This window comes from Microcaecilia unicolor, chromosome 6, assembly GCF_901765095.1.
Source record: "Microcaecilia unicolor chromosome 6, aMicUni1.1, whole genome shotgun sequence".
Taxonomy (NCBI): Eukaryota; Metazoa; Chordata; class Amphibia; order Gymnophiona; family Siphonopidae; genus Microcaecilia; species Microcaecilia unicolor.
The window spans coordinates 237,185,852-237,204,316 of record NC_044036.1 but is presented as its reverse complement, the minus strand read 5'-3'; the positions used below and the strand labels follow the sequence as shown (position 1 = coordinate 237,204,316).

At 45.8% G+C, this 18,465-nt stretch overlaps 1 protein-coding gene across 1 annotated transcript in view; it reads right to left on the bottom strand.

Moving 5' to 3' along the window:
* Positions 1-18,465, bottom strand: part of EXD3 (exonuclease 3'-5' domain containing 3) — a 719,658-nt gene that overhangs the window by 134,776 nt on the left and 566,417 nt on the right. The window lies entirely within an intron of this gene.

Here is an 18,465-nt window from a genome sequence, read left to right as displayed (position 1 = left end):
GTGCCGGTACTCATTGTGGGCGGGGTCACCACACATGGCACCGGCCCTATTATAGCCACACCCACATTAGCCACACCCCTTATACCAGCCATGGCGCATATAAACAGACATCATTGAAAATATTATACTAGTATAGGAGAAAAAATAATGTGATTTTTTTTTTCATTATAAATAATTTCTGTAAGCTGTTACAGCTCCAGTATACCCAGTGCAAAATAAGACAAATTCCAAACACTAAAATGAAAATAAAATGATATTTTCTACCTTTGTTGTCTGGTGACTTTGTTTTTCTATCCATATTGGTCCCAGTCTCTGATTCTGCTGCTCTCTATCTGTTCTCTTAACTCCGTTTCCAGGGCTTCCTTTCCATTTATTTCTTTACTTTCCTCCTTTCTTCTTCTTTTGTTGCCCTGCATCCATAAGTAAAAGCTGGGTCCTCCTCCATGGAATTGACTGGAGGAGGTATAACATGGATCCAGTTTTTGCCTATTTTCTCCATTCATGTGCAGTTTTTCTCCTCTTCCCTTTCCCTCATCTCCATCCATGCGCATCTTCTTTTTTCTTTCCTCCCCTCCATTCATGTCCAGCACTTCTCCTCTCTCTTCCCCTCCATCCATGTCCAGCATTTCTCATCTCTCTTCCCTCCTCTGTATCTATATAAAGCAATAATTCTCTCTCCCCTCTCCTCCATCCAAGTCAGCATTTCTCCTCTCTCCTAGCCAACTCCTCCATCCATCCATGTCCAGCAATTCTCCTCTATCTCCTGCTCTCCTCTCCATCCATTTCTAGCATTTCTCCTCTCTCCCCTCTCATCCATGTCCAGCAATTCTCTCTTCCCTGTCCTCCCCTCCCTGTCCAGCGATTCTCCTCTCTCCCCTCCATGTCCAGCAATTCTCTCTTCCCTGTCCTCCCCTCCCTGTCCAGCGATTCTCCTCTCTCCCCTCCATGTCCAGCAATTCTATCTTCCCTGCCCTCCCCTCCATGTCCAGCAATTATCTCATCCCTGCCCTCCCATCAATGTCCAGCAATTCTCTCTCCCCTGCCCTTCCCTCCCATCCCATCCTATGTCCAGCAATTCTCTCCCTTGCCCTTCCCTCCCATCCCATGTCCAGCAATTCTCTCTCCCCTGCCCTTCCCTCCCATGTCCAGCAATTCTCTCTCTTGCCCTTCCCTCCCATGTCCAGCAATTCTCTCTCCCCTGCCCTTCCCATGTCCAGCAATTCTCTCTCCCCTGCCCTTCCCATGTCCAGCAATTCTCTCTCCTCTGCCCTTCCCTCCCATCCCATGTCCAGCAATTCTCTCTCCCCTGCCCTTCCCATGTCCAGCAATTCTCTCTCCCTTGCCCTTCCCTCCCATCCCATGTCCAGCAATTCTCTCTCCCCTGCCCTTCCCATGTCCAGCAATTCTCTCTCCCTTGCCCTTCCCTCCCATCCCATATCCAGCAATTCTCTCTCCCCTGCCCTTCCCTCCCATCCCATTGATTTCCAGCAATTCTCTCTCCCCTGCCCTTCCCATGTCCAGCAATTCTCTCTCCCCTGCCCTTCCCTCCCATCCCATGTCCAGCAATTCTCTCTCCCCTGCCCTTCCCTCCCATCCCATGTCCAATTCTCTCTCCCCTGCCCTTCCCATGTCCAGCAATTCTCTCTCCCCTGCCCTTCCCTCCCATCCCATGTCCAATTCTCTCTCCCCTGCCCTTCCCATGTCCAGCAATTCTCTCTCCCCTGCCCTTCCCTCCCATCCCATGTCCAATTCTCTCTCCCCTGCCCTTCCCATGTCCAGCAATTCTCTCTCCCCTGCCCTTCCCTCCCATCCCATGTCCAATTCTCTCTCCCCTGCCCTTCCCTCCCATCCCATGTCCAGCAATTCTCTCTCCCCTGCCCTTCCCTCCCATTATTTCCAGCGATTCTCCACCTCTCCCCTGCCCTCCCATCGACGTGCAGCGATTTTTCCGTCCCTCCCCTGCCCTCACCTCTCCCAATATCCGCATAGGCGGGACTTGCAGAGGGAAGCTACGACGCTGCCAGCCAATCGCTGCCTGCACCGTTCGCTTCTGAGTCTGACTGGCTGGCAGGCAGTGAAGGAGGACGCTGGGGGATGAAGAATCGCTGGATATTGGGAGAGGTGAGGGCAGGGGAGGGACGGAAAAATCGCTGCACGTCGATGGGAGGGCAGGGGAGAGGTGGAGAATCGCTGGAAGTAATGGGAGGGGAGGGGAGGAGGAGAAAAAGGTGCCGGTACGCCGTACCGTTGCGTACCGGCACAAAAAAAGCACTGCACGCGAGTACAGACGTTTTATTGTGTGTTGCAGCAAAGTTGGACATTTGCATTGTTTGTGAATATCTTTCAGCATTTATGTAATCACCTTTCGATTGGATAGGTCTATGGTTGGTGACGCAGACACAAGGAGGAGAGGGTGGGGAGGAAACTGTGACACTTGACCTCTCTGGCGTCACAGCCCCCCCCCCCCCCAGGGTCGTGTCACCCCCTACCTTCCACAATGCAGTTCCCCATGGACCGCCCTTTCAGAAACACTATGGACGAATGGCAGGATCGGTGCCACTTGTGGGAGAAGCAGGGCAAGTGGAATGACGGTATAAGCGCACTGCTTGAAAAAGTGGCCGAACGTGTCCAGCATTCCACAACTGCCATATGTGCACAGGTGAACAAAGATGTGGAGAAAACCAACGCCCTGTTAGAGCAGAATAACACCCATTTGGGCGACCTGTGCAACCTGATGATAGCGTGTTCCCAGCAGCAGCAGCAGCAGATGTTCCAGCAGCTACAGCACATGTTCCACCAGCAACAGCAGATGTTTTTGGATCTCCGTCAGATCAGGGGGAAGCAGCGTGACCTGTTTCGGGATGACTACGCTTGCAGTCCCCACGAAGCAAATGGTATATTCTCTTTGTGTATTCCCTTCCTATATCAGATCCACAGCCACCTAATCTATATCCCCTCTGTTTTCATGTGTACATCGACAGTGTGTTTAACTTTTCCCGTACATTATTATAGCCTGGACACCAGCCCAGCACTGGACTGACAGCGATGCTTTCCCAAGTAAGTGTGGCATCTCACGTGGTAGTTCTGTCTAGGCTTCTTTTTTCGATCATCCAAATGTATGTAGTTAAGGATAATATGTTTTTTTGCCTACAGTCTGGACGAACAGTGTACCTCACAAGCTTTCTTCCTTGCCTCCCATCACTCGAGGTGTACATTCATGGACTCCCGTCCATAGTACGTATGGATCTAACTCTGTTAATCGATGGGTCTATTTCGATTACTGGCTAACACAATGTACACCTATTTACATATTCCCACAGATGTTGTGACACCTAAATTGTTTATATTTTTCCAGCTGTCAGGCAAACCCAGGGCTCCCGGGAATCCTTTTACGGGTAATACTTTATGAAAAATGTGTGAATAGTGCACCAGTCCCGATACTTTGTATTCTACTATGCCACAGTTATGTAAACCTGTAATTTACCTTTTTGTGTTTTCACAGGCATGAACACACAGCAGCAGACCTGAGAACACCAGGACACCCTCCGTCAGCCCACCTGTGTGTCAGCCTCTCTCTCAATAGTTTGGTTTGGTTTGATATAACAGCTAAAGTGGAGAGCGGCCACTCAAAACTCAAAGTCCTGGATTTCAAGCATGCTGACTTTAGTAAAATGGGGGAATACCTGAGGAAGGAGATGATGGGCTGGGAGGAAGTACGAGAAGTGGAAGGACAGTGGTCCAGGCTGAAAGAAGCTATAAATAGGGCCACGAACCTTTATGTAAGAAAAGTAAATAAAAGCAAGAGAAAAAGGAAACCGATATGGTTCTCCAAGCAAGTGGTTGAGAAAATAAAGGCTAAAGAGTTGGCGTTCCAGAAATACAGAAAAACTCAAGAAAAGGAACACATGGAGGAATACCGGATGAAAATGAAAGAAGCCAAGAGAGAGATACGACTGGCAAAAGCGCAAGCGGAAGAACAAATGGCTAGTAATGTAAGGAGGGGGTGACAAAATTTTCTTCAGGTATATTAGTGAAAGGAGAATAATAAAAAGGGAATTGTGAGACTAAAAGATACTGCAAACCGCTATGTGGAAAATGATGAAGAAAAAGCAAATTTGCTAAATAGACACTTTTGTTCTGTTTTCACGGAGGAAAATCCTGGAGAAGGACCGCGATGGACTGGAAATAGTACAATTGAGAATGAAGTGGATAGAGCACCGTTCACAGAAGAAAGTGTGTATCAACAACTTGAAAAGCTAAAGGTGGACAAAGCCACGGGACCGGATGGGATCCACCCCAGGATATTGAGGGAGCTCAGAGAGGTTTTGGCGGGTCCTCTTAAAGATTTGTTTAATATATCCTTGCAGACGGGAAAGGTTCCGAGGGATTGGAGAACGGCGGAGGTGGTCCCTCTTCACAAAAGTGGTGATAGGGAAGAAGCTGGAAACTACAGGCCGGTAAGCCTCACTTCGGTTATTGGAAAAGTAATGGAAGCGATGCTGAAGGAAGATAGTGAATTTCCTGGAAGCCAATAAGTTGCAAGATCAAAGACAACATAGTTTTACGAAAGGGAAATCGTGCCAAATGAATCTCATTGAGTTCTTTGATTGGGTGACAGGAGAAATGAATCAGGGACGAGCTATGGACGTAATCTACTTAGATTTCAGCAAAGCTTTTGACACGGTTCCCCACAGGAGGCTCTTAAATAAACTGGAGGGGCTGAAGATAGGACCTGAAGTGGTGAACTGGATTAGGAACTGGTTGATGGACAGACGCCAGAGGGTGGTGGTGAATGGAATTCGCTCGGAGGAGGGGAAGGTGAGTAGTGGAGTGCCTCAGGGATCGGTGCTGGGGTCGATTCTGTTCAATATATTTGTGAGTGACATTGCCGAAGGGTTAGAAGGTAAAGTTTGCCTATTTGCGGATGATACTAAGATCTGTAACAGACTGGACACCCCGGAGGGAGTGGAAAACATGAAAAAGGATCTGAGGAAGCTAGAAGAATGGTCTAAGGTTTGGCAATTAAAATTCAATGTGAAGAAATGCAAAGTGATGCACTTAGGGAGTAGAAATCCATGGGAGACGTATGTGTTAGGCGGGGAGAGTCTGATAGGTACGGACGGGGAGAGGTATCTTGGGGCGATAGTATCTGAGGATTTGAAGGCGACGAAACAGTGTGACAAGGCGGTGGCCGTAGCTAGAAGGTTGTTAGGCTGTATAGAGAGAGGTGTGACCAGCAGAAGAAAGGGGGTGTTGATGCCCCTGTATAAGTCGTTGGTGAGGCCCCACCTGGAGTATTGTGTTCAGTTTTGGAGGCCGTATCTTGTTAAGGATGTAAAAAGAATTGAAGCGGTGCAAAGAAAAGCTACAAGAATGGTATGGGATTTGCGTTACAAGTTGTATGAGGAGAGCCTTGCTGAACTAAACATGTATACTCTGGAGGAAAGGAGAAACAGGAGTGATATGATACAGACGTTCAAATATTTGAAAGGTATTGATCCGCAAACGAACCTTTTCCGGAGATGGGAAGATGGTAGAACGAGAGGACATGAAATGAGATTGAAGGGGGGCAGATTCAAGAAAAATGTCAGGAAGTATTTTTTCATGGAGAGAGTAGTGGATGCTTGGAATGCCCTCCCGCGGGAGGTGGTGGAAATGAAAACGGTAACAGAATTCAAATATGCGTGGGATAAGCATAAAGGAATCCTGTGCCGAAGGAATGGATCCTCAGGAGCTTAGTCGAGATCGGGAAGCGGGGCAGACTTATACAGTCTGTGCCAGAGCTGGTGGTGGGAAGCGGGACTGGTGGTTGGGAGGCGGGGATAGTGCTGGACAGACTTGTACGGTCTGTGCCAGAGCCGGTGGTTGGGAGGCAGGGCTGGTGGTTGGGAGGTGAGGATAGTGCTGGGCAGACTTATACAGTCTGTGCCAGAGCCGGTGGTTGGGAGGAGGGGCTGGTGGTTGGGAGGCGGGGATAGTGCTGGGCAGACTTATACGGTCTGTGCCCTGAAGAGCACAGGTACAAATCAAAGTAGGGTATACACAAAAAGCAGCAAATATGAGTTATCTTGTTGGGCAGACTGGATGGACCGTGCAGGTCTTTTTCTGCCGTCATCTACTATGTTACTATGTAATAGTAAGTTTCATAGACAGACATACAAACAACAATGTTAAGTAATGCATTATTTTTTTTTTAAATATGTTATACATTTTGTGCCTCCTCTTTTAAGGGTTTGTTGTTTACTTGAGTAGAGCTGGAGTGGCCTAGTGGTTAGGGTGGTGGACTCTGGTCCTGAGTTCAACTCCTAATTCTGGCACAGGCAGCTCTTTGTGGCTCAGGGCAAGTTACTTAACCCTCCAATTAATCCAGGTACAAATAAGTACCTGTGTATGTAACCTGCATTGAGCCTGCCATCTTTCCGAAAGCACGGTGTACACATGTAACAGACCAAAAAAAAGTGGAGTGAATTACAGGTTAAAAAAAGTTTTGTTTCTGTTGTTTCCTTAAAGCCACAGAACACCGGATCACCCAACCGAACATCCCGAATGTGGCACCCAGTCTCTCGAAAGTTAAGTTTTGGTGACTGATGTACTCCAAAACAAAAGAAGAGTAATGCATTGATAACTGTATTACATTTGTTCAGCCTTTATTCCCTCCTATTGTAAGGGTTTGCTCTCACAGTTGTTGAACAGTAGTACTACTACCACTACTACTTAAAATTTTTGTGAGCGGTACTATGGTTATGCTGCACTGTACAGTAGAGCACAGAAGGACAGTCTCTGCTCGAAGGAGCTTACAATCTACAGGACGAAATGTCTAGTTGGGGTTGTCTAGATAACCTGCATATTGTTTGGGTTTTTCTAGGTGCTGAAGGCGACATAGACGAGGTGGGCTTTCAGCAAGGTTTTGAGGATGGGCGGGGCGGGGGCCTTGTAAATGGGCTCTAGGAATGTATTCAAAGCATGGGGGGGTGAGGCGAGGTCATAAGGGCGTACACTGCATAATGGAGGTTGCATGTAGGGACGTAGGGTGAGGTGATGTTACAGAGTTTGTGAGGGGCCGCAGAAGGAGTGTATTTGTAGGTTTGTTGTTGAAGCTACAACTGTGTATGCGGCACGTAATAGGAAGGTTGTGCGCAAACCAAACAACCAAATTAAGCTTACAAATTTTTTTTTTTTGTTTCACAGGTACAGTGAAACGCCAGGATCCTGTTTGATGGGGCTAAAGGACACATCGGAAAACTGACTTGTTATCAGCTTATAGATGTATAGAATTGGAGTTATTGTAAAATCTGTAATGCATAGATCACTTATCTTTTTGGTTTTGTAAACAATGTATATTTTAACAGTGATTTGTTCTGCACACTTGTATTTTAATATTTGCATTTGATTCAATAAAGCATCAGTGATAAAAAAAATATCAAGATATTATTAAAGTTGCATGTCATCTGATGAACAAAATGATAAACAATTACCCAATGTCAGACAAATATTACATTTATTAAACGGAGAGCAAAAAGGAAAATCTGGAAGGAAAGAAAGGGTACAGAGGGTCGTTGTATGAATCACGCATTGGCTACCGCTGGACTGAAATTGAAAATACGGTTGCACTGTAAACCAAAACATTTGTATTTTACGTCTGGCAAAGAGTCATACGTTATTTATTGGCTTTCTGCTGGATTACATGCACCAATGCATATATAGCACTGACAAGTCGCACGTCACCAAATTACTGTTTGCTGTCTGTGTTTAATTTACAGCCAACAGCAATGTAGGAATTGTTGTCGGTGATTGTATCCATCGGGGTCATTGCTGCAGGTCAGACCTATAATGCAAAGGGTTGAGGTAAGCGGAAATACTGCAATGTGCTAAACGAGTCCCTCCTTGAACGGGTGACTTGACAGCTCTGCACATATGGTAGGTGTAAACTCATACAAGTGGTACGTAACTACAAAGGCTGACGAGGTTTGGAAAAGAATGTATGGATGACCTGTTTGCGCACAGCATTTCCCCTGCTTACATCCGATCCTCTCTCCAAGGGTGTAATGTCCACTTCAGGAGGTACAACAATCTCTATGTCTAGGTGATGATTCAGGGCGATGTTATGAAGCATGCAGCATACAAGCACTATATCAGCCACCTTTTCTGGGGAATATTGCAGTGATCCACCTGAAATGTGCAAGCAGCAAAACCTGCTCTTCAGTTCCCCAAAAGTACGCTCAATTGTGCATCTTGTTGAGATGTGTGCCTCGTTGTAGCGCTTCTCTGCATCAGACCGGGGCATCGCGAACGGGGTCAGTAGCCATGTTCTGCATCCATATCCAGCATCCCCTGCAGGAACACAACAATGCATTGCTATAAGCATATAATATGTTTAGTATAAATGTGCAGATTGCTAGCATCTCCTACCCTTATATACTAGTGCCCTACTCATCTTTTGAGGTTTTCCGCCTTCGGAAGAGGTGGCTTGTTCCTGTCCCAATGGTGGAAGCGGTTGATTCATCTACCAATAATGCATCTATCAATAGAACGCCATATACACCCCTTAACCTGTACATAAAATGGAACACACTCACCAAGAAGCAACCCATTTCCAATTTTCCCCTCTGTGAACTTTTTGCCCAGTGCACTGCTCAACAAGATATAGGAGTCATGGCAGCTCCCTGGAAAACGTGTCACAACATCCAGGATCCTAAGGTGTACATCGCACACTGCTTGCACATTCAACGAGTACCCCATCTTGCGGTTACGGTACTGCATTTCTTCAGCTGCAGGCGGTGTGAAAGCAACATGTGTGCAGTCAATAGCTCCCAGTACATTGAGCATGCCAGCAATCTTGTAGAAGTCTGTTTTGATCCTCCTCCGTTCCTCTTCCCCTGTGGGAAAAGCTATGTACCTCCGGACACATTTTTTCAGGGCGCGCAGAACCTGAAACGAATAGCAAAGGTTGCTGTTTTACCATGCTGTTTTATATATTAGAGATACGAGAAGGGGGTGTAACAAAGGGGGGTGAGGGCACAGACGTGGTGGAGTACAGAGATGGGGAGAGGGTTTTGTGAAATGGAGTATTACCTGGAACAGATGTCTTGAAACAGTTGCCTGGTCCACGCCGCTGCTACCCCCCAAAACATGCTGAAATGTCCCTGTGGCGAAGAACTGCAGAACGGTCAGCAGCTTTAGCAATCCAGGTACTGCATGAGATCTTGCAGTGCTTGGGTCAATATCATGTCTTATCTCCTGGTACAGCTCATATATAGCAGTTCTGGATAAGCGGTAGTCATCTAAAATCTTCCTATCCGACATGTGTTCCAGAACCAGACATGTACGAAACACACGTGGGCGTGGTAGCCTGCGAGGGCGAACTTGGTCACATTCCTCACGAATGTGTTGCATAGACTCCTGTCCCTGCTTGGCAGCAGCATGGGCATTTTGCATACCTTGAAAGTCCAACTGTGCCAGGAAAAATCCACCTTATTGTATAAATTCACAATCGGTGCAGAGACGAGAACGGCGTTTAACGCGCGAAGTTATGACGTCATAGATACGCGCCAATGCGAAGCCAGTCATGTAGCACCTGGATCATGAAAATAGAGGCCTATTCGCTATCAAGTGTCACGTGCAGTGGAAACGCCATAGCACGCGTTGTACTCCGGCGCTCCTTGAGCTCGCACAATACAAACGTCATATATTCGCACATATACAGGCAATGCGTGGCTCACCCAATTATAAGATTAAACATGTCCCCCACCAGCTGTAAACAAATAGTATGTTCAAAGGGGGCAAAAAAGGTTGCTGTAGGATTGGAACATGGATTCCCAGCTTTTGCCATCGCTCTCCACCTTTCACCCTCCTCTTTAAAAGCAACATAAAAAGAAGGTTGTAATCATGTGGTTGTGGAGTTAGGGTTACAATAGGTCTCCATAAAAATGTGGACACATTGATCCAGCCCTGGTTTTGCTTGCACTGAAAACAACTGTAGTAAGAACCCAACTTGCTCTATCTGCCCACCGTTTTCATGAGCCATGTGTCAACCCTATAGTGTGACTAGCACTTCACAGTAGTCGCTCCAGCATCATCACATCCATATATATATATATATATACAAAGGCTTGGGATGTTGTGTTAGGATGGCAGCTATAGCCTCCTATCTCCTCTATCGGTACCGTCTGCTTCCTCGCCATACACTTTCTTATTATTCCTCGTCTCCTCCTCTGAGGTGGACAGTACTCCCTCCAGAAGTGGCCACACTTTAAGTGGTTCGAAGAAGTGCAGCTATGAAGGAGGACCCCTTTAAACACCTCCTCTGTCACCCTATCATTGGGTGGGAGCGGCAGTGGTTAGAAACAGAAACGGCGGCCCGAAGCGGATGAAATCCCCCGCATGTTGGGGTTTTTTTTCGTATCTCTGCCACAAGTCGATTCGCAAACCTGTGCCACAGCGGCCTGTATTGTGTCCCTCTCCTCACTCAATCTGTTTATGAGTTACCACAATAGAAACACACGCACACAGCTGATCAAATTGTAACAAATATTTATATCCTTTTCAAAATATAAAACTTTATGGGGGAAACTATATACATTGGGGAGTGGGGATGATGCGGTGGGATAGGGGGAAAGGGTAGTAGACCGCCTCAAGGAGGCTGTATTTGGGAGGAGAGATACTGGAGCAACTGTGAAAGGTCCTCCAGTACCTCTCCTCCCTGGTGCAGGGTACCGGCAAAGTCCTAGAGCTCCTCAGGGGAAAGACAGGTATGGGCAAGAGGGATAGGAGAGAAGGCACGGTCCACAAGGGTGGGAGGGATAGTGGAGGTGGATTGGGTGCGGGTGGGAGTAGGGGGGATGGGAGAGGTACCTCTTTGTACGGTGGGGGTGGGACGGATAGGGGATACAGCCCTGTCAAATGTTCCAGGGGGAGGGGAGGGAGGGGGAAGAAAGGGGAATTCTTCTTCATCGGCCCCCGTGAGGTCCACTACACCACCTGCCAGTACAAGAAAAAATAAGTACATTTAGAATGGTTCGCCACATAAAAATTTGCAATGCTATATAATGGAGATTATTGTTAGACATAAGGGATACATAGAAGGGATAGGGATTATAGATAATTTGTTGTTGTTATTGTTACTTTATTTGTTCATAGTATTATAAGTAATGCAATTTTAGAACCAATAACACATTACAGTTTAATAATTCTTTCTATAGAGAGAATACACCATAAGAGAAACTCACCCTGGACCACTAGAACATCCATGTGGAATCGTTCCAGTAGGGGAGTGATATTTTCGGTGGTGGCGGAGGATGAGGCCCCGGCAGGGAGTTGCGAAAAGGGGAGGGAAGTCCGAGGGTGAGTGTGGGAGGTGGTAGTACCAGCGCTTGTGGGACTGTGCAGCTGAGGGGTGGAGGTAGAAGAGAGAGCATGGCTGGTGGTACTGTGCAGCTGGGGGGAGGCAGAGAGGGGGAGAGGAGGGCTGATGGGACTTTGCGGCTGTGGGGAGTCAGAGTGGGAGACAGGAGGGCTGTGGACATCTGTTACAGGAGGAGGAGAGGCATGGCGAAAGGGACCATGTGACTGGGCGGGGAGACGCAGAACGGTGGTTTCATTTCTGGGTCTCTTGGGGGGGGAGCAGAAGAGGGGACGCACTAGGGCATAAGGCACAGGATGGGGACCAGGGGTAGGATAGGAAGGGCGAGGAGGAACAGGACCTGCCAGGGACTCCTCGTCCCCATCGTCATCATCATCACCACCATCATTATCATCATCCGATGATACTTCTGCAAAGAGAACAACGAAATATCAGCACCCTCAAGGGCATTACAAAATCTGTGCCTGTTGTTACAGACTCATGTGAAACAAATAAATACCTGGACTGTTGTCCAGGTTCGAGCCGACCTCCTGGAGCCAGTCCCAGTGGTCCTTCCTTATTGCTCGGGCTCTTTTCTTAAGCTCCTCAACCTATAAACAAACAAAAAAAAATGACGGGATATCAGCTGAAAATAAAAGGTACCATGATATTCTAATAGTTCTTCTATAATGGGAATACTACAGATTATTAAAGAAACAATAAGAAACAGAAAAGAATGCTATAACATATTAAACAAGGTGTGCAAGAGAAATGTACATATGTAATTATGTGTAAACCAAGTGATGGTACTGTCATGCTCTATTGCTCCACCCCTACATTCTACCAAACACGAATGCGTACATAACAAACGTGCACATGTACGACAAATAACAAAAATACATGCACATAAGGTTGTCCAGAAATGACAATACTTACGGATCTGGGGTAGGAAGACCGCCGATTGAATAGGCGCTGCAGGACATTCCAGCCCTGGTCCATTTTAATGATGTTTCTTTTTTTCCCCGGCCGGGGAAAATGGCGCTTGGCATTCACATGGATGAGCTGTGCTAGCCACAGCATATCCATGTCGGAGAAGTTTGGTTTCATACCCCTTGCAGCCATTACTTCTCCGACAATTGTGGACACGCGCGTGCCACGTATATATACACGTGGAAGACGCACGTTGTTAAAGCACATATTATGATGTATCTGTATGACAGCTCTGGCCTGTACGACTGCTCTGACCAGACGTTTAAAATGTTCCCGTAAATGATTCGGTATAATCGTCGGTATTGTTAGTGCATCCCGAATCGTTCACAGTACAATGGTTTTTGCTCTTTTGTATTCCGTTTTCGTTAGCTGCTTGATTCGTTGGAAAAAGGCCTTTAATGCATGCAACGTTAGGAATTTCGTTCGTTAAAGGGTTGTTAGAGGGTTGTTAAGGTTTAGTGCATCTGGGCCAAAGTGAGGTAATTTTAAAAACAAACTGAACATTCATCAGGAATTACAATAAACAAATATCATAAGGAAACAAAGACTACAAAAGTGGTACTACCAATGATGAGAAAATAAACGTGTCTTTAGCATCTTTTGAAAAATTAAATAGTCCTTCAAATGAGGAATCTGAACAGGAAGACTATTCCAGAGACATAGCTCTTTATGTTTTGTATTTTAGGATGGGTGGGGATAGCTGGCAGGTATCTGGCATGGATACACACACTGTATAGGAAGTCGTTGGCAAGCTTACAAATTAATAGTGTACATACCTCTAGTTTTGAGCTGTGATGGGAGACCAACAGGGATGTGTCCTGTTGCCCTTATGTTTTTGCTATTATGAAGGAACCCTTTTTGCACAATACATAAGATCTCTCTCAACAATACAGGGTATAAAGTCACATCCAGGATAGTTGGGTTAAGGCACTGTCAGTTTGAAATACAAGTCCCAGAAGGCATTGCAGGAAAGGAGCCAGGGGGTGAGATGAGGAACCCGGACTGGACTCCTAGCTGCAATGGGGGAAGACATGGGTGTAAGCTGGCAGGATGTGTAGATGGGCTGCCACTAGGGGGAAAGAGAGTTAGGAAACCCTGTGTGCAGGAGCTCATCATTAGTCTAATGCTTAACTCAGCTGGTATGGGTGTGGGAGAAGCTAAGGGAAGGAGAATGATTGGTTGTGAGAGAAGAAGCCAGGGATTGATGAGGCAGGTGGGAAGGAGTCCCAGGGAAGAGAGAAGCAGAGGGAGAGAAAAAGCAGTTGCAGGCTGAAAACCCTTGGGTAAGAGAGGTCCCTAAAGTACTGAAGCAGGCTAAAATCCCTTGGGTGTGAGGAAGTCCCAAAAGTATTTGCAGGCTGAAAATCCTTGGGTAAGAGGGTCCCTAAAGTATTGAATTTACCAGTGAAGCTGATGCAGGGTGAAATCCCTTGGGTATGAGGAGTCCCTAAAGTATTGAACTCTCCTGAAGGTAAAGAGAGTAGAAGGTAGAAACTGCTGCTTTGTGATTTAACTGTGATGATGAGCTGAAAGAACTTCTATTTGGAATTGAACTACTGCTTATTGTGCACTGGATAAAGAGCCCAGACTGGAGCTGACTGTAAGCCTGTATTGAATCCTGATATGTGCTGACAGCCTACTGCTTAAAGGGGACTATTTGCCACACACTTTTAGGTGGCTTATATGTGCTTAAGATTGAAGGTGAATGCTGCTGTTGGAACTGTGTATCAGGCCTACTAGAAACCTGCATGGAATAAAGTCCTTAAGATTGAAGTTGCTGGTAGACATTTATTTTCTTGACTGTACCAGGAGCCTGTGGCTAGAGGAGATTGTTCTATCCTTGGCTGCACTAGAGGTACCTGGGTTACACTGATGATATCATTTGTGGTTGGGGAAACCTCAGATCTCCTTGCCAGAGTGCAAGCTCTTACTAAATATGGCTCAGTGTCCAGTTTTAAGATTAATATGATTAAGTTGGTAATCTTAATATTAATTTAGGTCAGGGATTGGAATGCAATTGCAACTGGTACATCCATTCAAATGGGCTCCACATTTTATTAGATATCTTGAGATTAACCTTACAGTAGATATGGAGAAGCTATATAAAGCTAATTATCCCTGCTTCTTCGATCACTTTGTGAAGACAAGGATAAATGGGAGGGCCTGAATATGTTTTGGTGGGGTAGGGTGAACACAGTGAAAATACCAACAATACCCACATTATTATATTCATTTATGGCATTTCATATATCCCTTAAAAAAAAAATTTAAGACCTTGAATCGCAAAGTATTTGAAGGCACAAACTGCAAAGAGCACCGTATGCCTATTTCATTTAGAAATTCCTATAAACTGCTCCTTTTGGTTCATAAGATCTACCATTCTGGCCAACTTTCTTATTTGTTCCAATATCTGACACCTGACCATCCCCCAAGCATGGTCCATTCCTCTCTACAGTTTGTCACATCTACCTTTCTTCCATGTGTACTCGAATATTTAGTGTGATGGGCCCTCTTCTTTGGAATACTGCCTCCTTAGCTCTTTGGTTGAAGACTTCCCTGCCTACTTGACTCAACTTAAGACCAACCTATTTGCCATCGCCTTTGACCCTTGCCCCTTGTCATACTTCGTTGCCTGCCAGCTTGACTGCGGTCACATGATGGTGTCTCTCCCTGCTTTTGCCTATGGCTTCTATGAAATTCTTTTCTGTTCCTGCTTTCCTATTTATATTGTAGTTCTTTTCCATCCCTTATTGGTTATTGATTTTTGTATTGTAAACCACTTTGATAGATTTTTCTCTTAGGTGGTATATCATGCTTGTCAATAAACGTAAAACTAAAGAAGTGCTATACCGACCAAGGGCACAGGGTGGGATGGCGATACCTAATTTTCAATTCTATATAATAAGACAGCTCAGTTGTGATTTCTGGCTCTGTGGGAAAGAGGTGCTACAAAAAGCTGGATTCAGCTAGAGAAGCAAATATTGGGCGATACTCTGGTGCAGGTGATACTGTGGGTATTGGGTTCAAGAACTGCACACTATTTGCACCTGCACCAATCCTTACATTCAAGGGATGCTTGGCTTCTGGAAGCGTGTTCCAGGCCCTAGCTGTATAATCAAGCCCGTGTAAAAAAAAAAATGAATAAAATTCTGCATCTACCCCGATTAGGTTTGCTGTGGTCTTTTGCCCAGGGAGGGAGGACCTCTATATACTTTGGGGGTGAGATGATTGATGAAGGCCAGGTGGTTGATTTCACAGAATTGATAGATGACTATGGCCTCCCCTAGGGTGAGATTTTACAGTATCATCAATTGACAGATTTTATTCACCGTTAAGGCCCTATGTGAATTGCAGTTGGAGGAAATAACGCTTAAGATGGCCCTTAGAGGAGGGGGAGTGCAAGGAGCGATATCACACTTATATAGAGCATTGCTCTTACAAGGGCCCCCCAATATAGTGTATAGCTGACTGGAAAGAGGATACTGGGCAACGCTACGAGCAGGAAGTCTGGGGAAGGATTTTTTTTAACAACTGTTAAAAGTGTCTATTGTTAGTAATATGATGAAAAATGGTTACAACATACTCTATAAAATGGTATCATACCACACAGCAGTTTGCTTGTATGTGTGGTACAAGTGATGGGCTATGTTGGAGCATCTTTGGAGCGCAAGGGACCTTCTGGCTCATTTGGTGGAGGTTGCTCTAAAGTGCAATACTTTTGGGAGAGGGACATAAGAATGTAAGAGTAGCCATACTGGGTCAGACCAATGGTCCATAAAGCCCAGTATCCTGTTTCCAACAGTGACCAAACCAGGTCACAAGTACCTGGCAGAAACCCAAAATGTGGCAATACTCTGTGCTACCAATCCAAGGGCACGCAGTTGCTTCCCCAATAGCTGACTATGGACTTTTCCTGCAGGAACTTGTCCATATCTTTTTTAAACCCAGATACGCTAACCACTGTTAATATATCCTCCAGCAAAGAGTTCCAGACTATTTCTGACTGATGACATTATGGGAATTAAACTGGATAAGCAAATAGAATATTACTTACTTAATGCTGGACCCCAGGAAATCAATAGCCCATATAGGGCTAGATTCTATATATGGCACCTAAAATATTGGTGCCAAAAAAAACAATGCTCAGCACTATTCTATAAATAGAGTTTAAATTTATGCGCAGTTTATAGAATAGCACTTATACCTAGGAATCGCACCTAACTTTAGGTGTGGCCATTTTTACCAACTGAAACGTGGTCCAAATCCTCACACCTACATTAGACACGTATCCCCCTTATTCTAAAATTATGTGCGTAAATTCTAGGAACGCCCCCAATCCGCCCATGACCCTCCCATTTCTGCGCCCCCTTTTCAGACTCACATGTAAAATTTAGGCATGGATCCAGCGCCTAAATGTATGTGTATAACTGTTAATTAAATCCATTAGCACTAATTGCTTGTTAGGATGCCAATCAGTGCTAATTGGCTCAATATTCAATTAAGCTGCACAAACAAATTGGGAGCACACGCAACTCAAAGTGACATATATAGAATCTGGGGTATAGTGACAGCAGGAACATTAGTTTTGGCTGCTGCCTGAAAACAACCAGATATGCCAGAGATGGCTAGAGTACAGGATAAAATTAACTATGTTTATATGATGTCTAAATTAATGGCTCTTCATCAATTAACTATGTTTATTTGATGTTTAAATTTATGGCTCTATATCATAATAAGATGAAAGCCTTTTTAAAGTTTGGGAATCTTTCATATATGGAAAAAACGTCAGTTGGGTACAGATGATTGAAGACCCTGGCATGGATTCAGGGGGATTTCTATATTCGTTTTATCACTCACTTGTTTGGATGTACCACAAAACGCTTTAGCAAGGGTAGTTGGGTTGGGGGGGGGGGGGGGGCGGGTTGAAATGTTGTTTTTACAGATCTTTTCATATGGCTATGTACTGAAGAGACACAGTACGTCATTTGTATACTATTATAACTGTTGTATTATTTCATATAAAAACAGTTTAAAATACGGGAATTGGGTGCTTATCAGGCTTATTTTCGAAAAAGAAGGGTGCCCATCTTCCGACACAAATTGGGAGATGGGCATCCTTCTCTCAGGGTCGCCCAAATCGGCATAATCAAAAGCCGATTTTGGGCGTCCTCAACTGCTTCCCGTTGCAGGGACGACCAAAGTTCACGGGGGCGTGTCGGCACCGTAGCGAATGCGGGACTGGGGCGTGATGGGCGTCCTCGGCTGATAATGGAAAAAAGAAGGGCATCCCTGACGAGCACTTGGCCGACTTTACTTGGTCCATTTTTTCTTGCGACCAAGAAAAGGTGCCCAAACTGACCAGATGACCACTGGAGGAAATCGGGGATGACCTCCCCTTATTCCCCCAGTGGTCACCAACCTCCTCCCACCCTAAAAAATAAAAAAAAAACGTAAAAATTTTTTTTTGACACCCTCGTCATACCCAGCTCCATGACAGCAGTATGCAAGTCTATGGAGCAGCTTTAGTGGGTGCAGTACACTTCAGTCAGGCGGAACCAAGTCCATCCCCCCCACCTGTTACACTTGTGGTGGTAAATGTGAGCCCTCCAAAACCCACCCGAAACTCATATGTAGGTGCCCCCCTTCACCCCTTAGGGCTATGGTAGTGGTGTACAGTTGTGGGGAGTGGGTTTTGGGGGGCTCAGCACCCAAGGAAAGGGAGACATAGCCCTGGGAGCAATTTGTGAAGTCCACTGCAGTGCCCCCTAGGGTGCCCGGTTGGTGTCCTGGCATGTCAGGGGGACCAGTGCACTACGAATTCTGGCTCCCCTCATGACCAAAGGGCTTGGATTTGGTCGTTTTTGAGATGGGCGTCCTCGGTTTCCATTATGACTGAAAACCGGGGACGACCAACTCTAAAGGTCAACCATCTCTAAGGTCGAACTAAATGTTGAGATTTGAGCGTCCCCGACCGTATTATCAAAACGAAAGATGGACGCCCATCTTGTTTCGATAATACGGGATTCCCCGCCCCTTCGCCGGGAAGTCCTTAGAGATGGGTGCCCTTAGAGATGGTCGTCCCCATTCGATTATGCCCCTTCATGTGGTCATCTAGATAAGTTTTATGTTAATCCAAT